Genomic DNA, 9,899 nt, shown 5'->3' on the forward strand with positions numbered 1-9,899 from the left:
CAAGTCTTCTTATTATTGGTGTCCTTTAGTGGTGGTTTCTTTGCAGCAATTCAACCATGAAGGCCTGATTCACGCAGTCTCCTCTGAACAGTTGATGTTGAGATGTGTCTGTTACTTGAACTCTGTGAAGCATTTATTTGGGCTGCAATTTCTGAGGCTGGTAACTCTAATGAACTTATCCTCTGCAGCAGAGGTAACTCTGGGTCTTCCTTTCCTGTGACGGTCCTCATGAGAGCCAGTTTCATCATAGAGCTTGATGGTTTTTGCAACTACACTTGAAGAAGGTTCTTGACATTTTCTGGATTGACTGACCTTCATGTCTTAAAGTAATGATGACTAACCGGTGCCCCCGCACACAGTAAAAAATGGGGTGTTAATATTTCAGAGTAAAGTTATTTTAACCCAGATAGAGTATTTTCAACATTTTTGAGAGTAAAGTTGCTCTATCAGTGGAGTTAAAAGTGAGTGTAAAAATCTGCAGATACGCAGTGACAATTTCAACTCTACAGCAGTGATGAATACCCGCCACTCTGCTTTGCTGAAGTTTGGCACGTACGTTGGTGGAGGAAGATTGCGAAGGAGTAGCTAGGCCACAGATATTGCTAGGTAAGTTACATCCCCGTTTTTTCAACACCAAACCGGTATTTTTTAACTTTACATAATTTTAGAGTTGTGCTGATGTCAAGGTCATATTTTAAGTTACGAGTTCCATGCGGCGGTCCCCCTTGCAGTGACCTCGTCATCAGCCAGCTAAATTAGCTTGTAAGTTCAGATGGTTGACAGTAATAACTGTTATATGATATACCCATGGAATATGTTTGATATTTTTGTGAATGGCTTGCTGTTTCATATGGCTAAAAATAGGTAACGTTAACTTAGCTAATCAGTTCGTTTGAAGGACACCACCGTTTGGCATGAGCGCAGATTGTGCTTGTCATGCGGTTAGCTAGCTTGCAATCAGTATCGGTAACTGTCTTTCTTTGTGTTGCAATATTTTCACGAATGAAGTTTGTCAGAATGGTAAATACGTAAAATAACGTTCGCTAACAACAAAACTTTATACAGATAGTATTGTTAGCTAACGTTATTGTATAGCTTCCCAGGCTTCCTTACACTAACGTTAACTGTTTTTTATAAAGCTATATATAACGGTAATGTTAGCATGCTTCTGATAGTTAGCCAGCTAATGTTGGTGTTATAAAACGATAACTTAGATCACTGATTTGCATGACGGGTTTGTTTAACATTGCTTAACCATTTTAATGGTTAGCTACTGTTCGAACTAAAATGGCTAATGAGCTAGCTAACTTTGACACATAGCTAGTTATTTGGTAGCTAATGGGACAATGTGCCTCTAAACTTGAACTAGCCTACACCCATTTGCTGCAGAAAATGGCAGCTTAACGTTATATTCAACCAGCACAACTTTGTCTACTTCAGCCTTTGTAATTGCAGTGTAACGTCTAAGTAATGCATAGTGCATTGCGTAGCTAGTACTACTGAGATAAATGGATAGTTAGCTAACGCTTAGTTGAACCAGCACTAAATGATGATTTTGAATATATATTTTCTTTGTTAACAGAGGCAAAATGCTGTTGCGTGTTCAGCTCGGGGAAGAGCAGAAATACGTCAAGCTGTCTGAGCTGACATTCAATGCTTTCTTGAAAGAAGGTAGGTATAATAGGTTAAAGCAATACATATCACACTAATGACAAAATAATACAGCATTAAGCTATTATCTTATGATATCTATTTAGGTCTATAGTCATTTCTGCTGTGCTTTATATTTTCAGTAACATAAAATCAGGTGCAGATCCTTGTCTTTCATCATTTTGTGAACACATGAGGCAACCTTAAGTATGAACTTGGATTCTTGTGAGAAGGGAATGCATGTTTTTCTTTTTTTTCTTCTTTTTTTAACAGTGTGTCTAAAATTCAACATACCAGAAAGCAGAAAGCCAGACATTAAGGTGTATGACCAGTCTGACACAGAAGTTGACTCAGATGTTTTTGAAGAATTAGTAAAGGAGTCACCTGGAACTTTCAGAATCATGCTGGGCAATGGACTTGGTATTCATTCATTCAATTAGTTTTTTAGTTTAAAGGCCAGAATGAGAACCTTTATTGTCTTAAAAATAACAGTTTATTGTAATATGTTTCTATGTTTTGCACAAATTTCATAATGAACAGATACCTCTCATTCATCATCATGCTCGGGTACATCTGATGACACCATCATTCTGAATTTCACTGTGTGTGACGATGTTGAAGAAGTAGCGGCTGGCGAAGGAAGCCAGCCTAAAAGGCCATGCCACATAAACTATGAGGCAAAAGCAGTAAGTGGTGAACATTGCTGTTAAGTCCAATCTGAATGTTGTTTCATCATGTGACAGCATTACATATTGTTTTACAATTACGGAAAGCACATTTCTTTCCACCTATAGCTGATTGAAAAAATCCTAACATCAAAGCCTGGTGGTGAACGCATTATGCAAGAGTATGGAAAAACCAAATCTCTGACAGATGCCACCAGAAGACAGATAATCAACATACTTGCTGCTGAGATGACAGAAACACATGGGTAAGCATTAAGCATATAGATGGGCTGTAAAGAAACATTGTTATTATTTTCCGGTTATTAATTATGTAAAATGTGTTGTGCAATATCAATTCAGTGTGATGTTAACTTTGAATTCATATGCTAGGACATCCCCCCCCAAAAGTGTCAGAGTGATGTATGCACAGGGGATAGTAGCTTTGTTTCCCTATCTAGAAGACCCATACTCACAACATGGATATGTAAGTAAATGGGTTATTGCAACATTATGCACATATTCACTCTATGAAATGGGAATAGTACTCCTTTATAATTTATTTATAATAATATAGGATCATTACTACGATCCGGAGAGTGGTTCCGGATACCTTGCATGGCGATTGAAGACCATAAGAAAAACAGCAGAGGAAAGAGGTGCCTCAGTCAGCAAATCTCCTAAAGGTATGTTTTCTGATCAGTGACATGTAATTATAATGGTGACCTGTGAATTGTACAGAAAGGATTTCTTAACACTGTATTTTGTCTTAAGTTGGTGGGCCAGGCCGTGATCGTCAGCCCTTCACCTATGACAGAGAGCCATCTGATGAGGATGTGGAAGCAGCTATTGCTGTTTTGAGACACTCTGCTGATGAAAACACTGTCCGTGAGAAGATGAAAATGACCTTCATATATCGGCAAGCAATGGTCAACGATGAAGCCAAATCATCAGATGTCTTCTCGGTCTTCCCAAGATTTCTGGACACACCAGGACTGGTATGACAACTTAATTCACTGCATCACCAAAAATATCCAATGAAGAATAAGGTAACACTCATTATTTCTGTCTTTGTGTGTTACATTGCAGATAGAACAAGATTTCAGACTTCTGTTTGGTGAGGCCACAGCCAACAAATTCTTGGAGAAGTGGCCAACCACTTTCAAAGCAAAAGTAATAAAGGAAAGCCATGGACTTGTATCCACCACAGAACTCTTGGATTTGATGCGCAATGCTGAGTCAGCTGCTGAAGTTGAGAATGGTATGAATGAACTGTTTTACTTTTTATGTGGATAATGTAGGTGTGCATTATATGTCCATAATGGTGCAAGTTGTGAATAAGAATGTTATGCTACGGCACAATGTTAACCAGGTTTTTATTTACTTATTTGTAGGCTGGGACAGTGACATGTCTGCCATCTTGCTGCTGCTACATTTGCTACCACCATCTGCACAAGGTAGAAAGAGGCCGGGAAAGATGTCTGCATATCAAGCTGTAGATCAGCTCATCAGATTTCAAAAGGTATGCTTAACAGTTGTTTAAAATATATATTCCATCATCTCAATCTTGTGCACAGTTTGAGGTGATCTTATCTATTGTCAGAGGTTAGTCACCAAAACAATTCTGTTGAATGTGTTTTTTTTGTAGGTTGGAACCAGTGTGCAGCAGCATCTTGACAACATCACCCAAAGCAGTCAGCCCTACCTTCTCGCCCAGGGATCCACACAGAGCAGCATTCACTCCTACTTCATTGTGGTTGACAAGCATGCTCTTCCATGCAAGGCAACAGGTTCAGTAGGAGCTTTTGACGAAGTCTTTAAAGCCCATTACGTATTTGGTACGTCATACAGTTCTTCCTTGAGCAGCTTTTTCACTTTTGTGCAAACAACCATCTATAACATCGACATGGGGGAAACAAAGGAGACTCCTAGAGTTGCTGAGTTGCGAGCAAGAATGGTGCGTTAGTTGAGATAAAACTATGAAGTGTTTTCTTTGCAAAAGTGACCATGGAAGTCCAAACAACCTTGTTAAGCACCTTAAGATAATTCATGGGCTATGTACAGGCAGGACTCTTTTTCTGAAATGGTGGTCAAGAAGGATGCTCACGTTCTTTTGGTAGCTTTTCTGGTTTTAGAAAACATCTTAACAAGTGCCACGGAGAAAGTTTAGTAGATTCTATAGAAGATGATCTTTCAGACCCTCAAAGTACCGTCAACACCAGTAATATTTCTCATGTTGAAGTGTCGACTGAATGTTTAGAGGCTGAGTCAGAGTTATCTTCGCCATACATTGTAAATAGTTGTGCAGCTGTTATTTCTGATCTAAAGGCAGCAGGTGTTGGTCAAAGTACAGTAAATACTGTAGTGATTTCCATGGAAGAGATTGTTCAAGATATTCATCAGCATGCTAAAGAAACAGTGATAAAGCATGTATTTAGTAATGAAAGAGAAACAGAAATGTGCAAGAAAGTTGAGGCGTGTTTTGAGGGGTTAGAGAATCCTTTCACAGTTCTAAATTCGGAATACAAGCGATCAAAATTTATGACTGCCAAGTGGGAAATAGTAGAACCAGTTGAATGTGTGATTGGTTCAAGATTTGACACAAGACGAAATAAAAAGACTGGAACATATGATCAGGTAGTAGTTCAAGATAAATTCATGTATATTCCAATTTTATCTACACTGCAGTCAATATTTAAAAGTCAGTATTTTGCAGAAATGTTGCAAAGCTCAGCTACCAGCAACTCTAGACTGAGAGATATTTGTGATGGATCTTTTTTTTAAAGTCACCCCCTGTTCTCAACTGAGAAGCAGACAATACAGGTCCAGATGTTCTATGATGATTTTGAGGTCGCCAACCCATTGGGTTCCAAGCGAGGTATTCATAAATTGGGTGGAGTATATTTTACTTTAAGAAACTTCTCTCCAAAATGGAATTCTTTTTTGGCTAACATACACCTGTGCGCCTTATTTCATACTCAAGATGTTAAACGATATGGTTTTAGTGAAATTTTTGCTCCCATTGTTCGAGACATTAAAGTGTTAGAGAGCGATGGTATTGAGATTCCATTATACAGTGGTTATGTACGTGGCACTGTAGTACAGGTAACAGGTGATAATTTGGGTTTGCATAGTTTGTTTGGTCTGGTGGAGTCTTTCAGTGCAAGGTACTGTTGCAGGTTCTGTTTATCAGAAAAGGAGGACTTTCAAACAGAATTCTCTGAAGATTCTTCAAAAATAGTTTTACGCACCAAAGATATGCATACTGCTCACTGTCAAGAAATGGCTTGTAATCCATCCCTTCCGTATGTTTTTGGTGTGAAAAGGTCATGCATATTAAATTCATTGAGGTATTTTCACACAACTGAGAACTTCTCAGTTGATGTGATGCATGATGTGTTAGAAGGGGTTGGCCAGTACGAATTGAAGTTATTATTTCTGTATTTGAATGAAAAACATGTTACATCAGGAGAAATACATTCAAGAATACAAAGTTTTGATTATGGTTTCACAGAGAGAAATAACAGGCCTGTGACTGTTAATTTAAGTGAAGGATCTAATGATCTGGGACTGAATGCAATTCAGTCCTGGTGCTTACTTAGGAATGTTCCTCTTATCTTTGGAGATTTGGTAACTTCTACTGACCAACACTGGGGCCTGCTTCTTTTATTATTGCAAATAATTAACATTATATTCTCGCCCATGTTATCTCAAGGTCTATGTGTATATTTAAAACATTTGATTGTTGATCACCATACACTGTTTAAGAAGTTGTATCCTCAGAAAAAACTTTTACCAAAGCACCATTTTCTTATCCACTATCCCCGCTGCATCCAGAAAATAGGGCCTGTACTTCATAGTTGGTGTATGAGGTATGAAGGCAAACATAATTTTTTCAAAAAACAGCTTAAATCGTTTAAAAATATTACCAAAACGCTGGCAAAAAAGCATCAGAATCATATGGCATATAGTTGGCGAAGATCAACAACTTTTAGTCGGTTAGATATTGGTCCAGGAAAAATGGTGGCTTTAAATATGGTAAAAGGAGGTTCTGAAATTGCTTTGGCAATGCAAGTGCCCAGTAGCATTCAGGTTATGAAGGTTAATTGGGCTAAACATAATGGGTATGTTTATCGCCCACACTTGGTTATCTGTGGCGAAGTTGACTCTGAAGTGCCCTTGTTTTATCAGATTGAGTCAGTTCTGATAATGTGTGAAAAACTGTTACTACTCACAGTGCCTTTAGTTACAGTAACTTTTCAAGAACATTTCCATGCATATGAGGTGATCAGATCAAAGCATGATTTAGTTTTTTTTCATGTCGACAACCTGCACTACCCTAGACCTTTTGACATACAAAGGTCATATGGAGGAAATGACACAGCTCTCCTTGTTGTGCCATATTGCTTTCTCTGGTGAACATTTTTATGATGTTATACTTCTGTCATAGACAAGGCAATGGGTGTACAATGTAAATTCACGGACATTGAAATTATACTTTTTTTTTTCAATAAATGTGGGTGCTCTCATCTTGTATTATTGTGCTTTGTTTTATTTGATAGTATTGATATTTCTATAATTCAGTAACACTACATCATATGATTTAAATTAAAAAAAAAAAAACACTGTAGAGAAATGAAAAGTAAATATCATTACACTTTAAAGTGTCATTTTTTAAAGTAAAATTGTAGTTGACTTAACTCTATACAGTGTAATCATATTACTCTCAACAGTGTGATTAAACTACAGTGTTAAATATTTTGACACATTTCATTGTTATTTTTTACACAATATGGAGTAGAATTAACTCTAAAAGTTTTACACTGACCAAAGAGTACATTTTACACTGATTTTGAGTGGGACCAAATGTTATCTGAAACAGAGTTAAATTCAACTCGATAGGAGTTAAATTAACACTTCTGTTTTTACTGTGCACATTGACTCTGTACCGGTACCCCCTGTATATAGCCTCCTTACTGTTATTTTATTTTACTGCTGCTCTTTAATTATTTGTTATTTTTTACTTATCTATTTATTACTTAACACTTATTTTTCTTAAAACTGCATTGTTGGTTAAAGGCTTGTAAGTAAGCATTTCACTGTAAGGTCTACACTTGTTGTATTCGGCGCATGTGGCAAATAAAATGTGATTTGATTTGATTTGATGGACTGTTGTTTCTCTTTGCTTATTTGAGCTGTTCTTGCCATAATATGGACTTGGTCTATTACCAAATAGGGCTATCTTCTGTATACCACCCCTACCTTGTCACAACACAACTGATTGAAAGAAATTTCACAAAATAACTTTTAACAAGGCACACTTGTTAATTGAAACGAATTCTAGGTGACTACCTCATGAAGCTGGTTGAGAGAATGCCAAGCGTGTGCAAAGCTGTCATCAAGGAAAAGGGTGACTACTCATAAGAAATCACTATATATAATAGGTTTCGATGTGTCTGTCCTATCTATATCTAGGAGATGTAAGAAAGCTCAGGAATTATTTTTACTTTTCTTTTTACACATTTAACCCCATTTTTTGCGACACAAAACTACTTCCATACTTCCATTCAGGTTACCTTTAGATGAGTCCTGTAACACTTCATAGAACAAAACAGAGACCACCATCAAGTTCTTGAAAGTAAGGCGGTATGGTCTGGTATGGCATCCCGGCAAAATAAATAGTGGGGGTACGCAGTATCGGTAAAACGTGAGCCTATCAAAATTAATACAACATGCCCAAAAAACTATAGGCCATTACACCTTTATTTTAACATTACTGCATGTCAGCCGCATAAAAAATTTGCGAATTGACTGGAAACCAGTTGGTATAAGCTCCAAACTGCGTTGTGTTTTGAGGAGAACACAACATTTTGTCAAGGCGGAGACGAGTGGCCGAGACGCTCCTGGACAAGGTGGAGATGAGTGTCCGAGACTCAGGAGCGCGTGGACAACAGTGGATTATCAAATAGTTTTACCCGGAACAAAAAATTACATTTGACACTTGAAAAAAGCAAGTGGAAAATTATAATTACAAGTGTTAAGAGGTGGTCCAGGTAAGACGATTTGAACTTTTTGGCTTTCCATAATGGATGCATCAATTCACGCTACAAGTGTAAGCATAATGACAATCGCAGAATGACATTACAATTACAATGTTTTGTAACAGATGTCTCTTTCCCATTCATCAAATTGCAGGTGCGCAGTGCACTATTGGGGTTTGGATGCTGAAATTATTTTGTGAGTGGACGAATGTGCGAGGGTAGCCTATCGGAGCGCCTTTGTTATGTGATTGTTTGACAATCAGATGAAAACATCATGCCTGGTTTTATGCTACATTAAAAGGCATAGGCGGCGTGTCCATAAGGCTAGGGGAAGCTAAGCTTCCCTAAAGTAAATTGAATTAAAATGCCAAAATTATACGCCTATAACCTAATCAGTTTACTCCTGTCTATACAGAAATAAATACAACATTTCAAAATAGGCTACTACACCAGAAAGCAGGATTTGGCCACAGAGGATCATTAGATATATATATATATATTTATATACAGTGGGGAAAAAAGGTATTTAGTCAGCCACCAATTGTGCAAGTTCTCCCACTTAAGAAGATGAGAGAGGCCTGTAATTTTCATCATAGGTACACGTCAACTATGACAGACAAAATGAGAAAAAAATTCCAGAAAATCACATTGTAGGATTTTTAATGAATTTATTTGCAAATTATGGTGGAAATAAGTATTTGGTCAATAACAAAAGTTTCTCAATACTTTGTTATATACCCTTTGTTGGCAATGACACAGGTCAAACGTTTTCTGTAAGTCTTCACAAGGTTTTCACACACTGTTGCTGGTATTTTGGCCCATTCCTCCATGCAGATCTCCTCTAGAGCAGTGATGTTTTGGGGCTGTCACTGGGCAACACGGACTTTCAACTCCCTCCAAAGATTTTCTATGGGGTTGAGATCTGTAGACTGGCTAGGCCACTCCAGGACCTTGAAATGCTTCTTACGAAGCCACTCCTTCGTTGCCCGGGTGGTGTGTTTGGGATCATTGTCATGCTGAAAGACCCAGCCACGTTTCATCTTCAATGCCCTTGCTGATGGAAGGAGATTTTCACTCAAAATCTCACGATACATGGCCCCATTCATTCTTTCCTTTACACAGATCAGTCGTCCTGGTCCCTTTGCAGAAAAACAGCCCCAAAGCATGATGTTTCCACCCCCATGCTTCACAGTAGGTATGGTGTTCTTTGGATGAAACTCAGCATTCTTTGTCCTCCAAACACGACGAGTTGAGTTTTTACCAAAAAGTTCTATTTTGGTTTCATCTGACCATATGACATTCTCCCAATCCTCTTCTGGATCATCCAAATGCACTCTAGCAAACTTCAGACGGGCCTGGACATGTACTGGCTTAAGCAGGGGGACACGTCTGGCACTGCAGGATTTGAGTCCCTGGCGGCGTAGTGTGTTACTGATGGTAGGCTTCGTTACTTTGGTCCCAGCTCTCTGCAGGTCATTCACTAGGTCCCCCGTGTGGTTCTGGGATTTTTGCTCACCGTTCTTTGATCATTTTGACCCTACGGGGT

General features: G+C 38.2%; 1 long non-coding RNA gene across 1 annotated transcript; it reads left to right on the forward strand.

Annotated features, from left to right (window-relative positions):
- Positions 1–3,261: 3,261 nt before the first annotated feature.
- Positions 3,262–4,392, forward strand: LOC311149861. Its single transcript, XR_014615061.1, has 4 exons — positions 3,262–3,310; positions 3,402–3,573; positions 3,707–3,834; positions 3,961–4,392. It is a non-coding gene; the product is annotated as an uncharacterized lncRNA (long non-coding RNA).
- The last annotated feature ends 5,507 nt before the right edge of the window (positions 4,393–9,899 follow it).

This window comes from Coregonus lavaretus, assembly GCF_964263955.1.
Source record: "Coregonus lavaretus genome assembly, chromosome: 22".
NCBI classification, from domain to species: Eukaryota; Metazoa; Chordata; class Actinopteri; order Salmoniformes; family Salmonidae; genus Coregonus; species Coregonus lavaretus.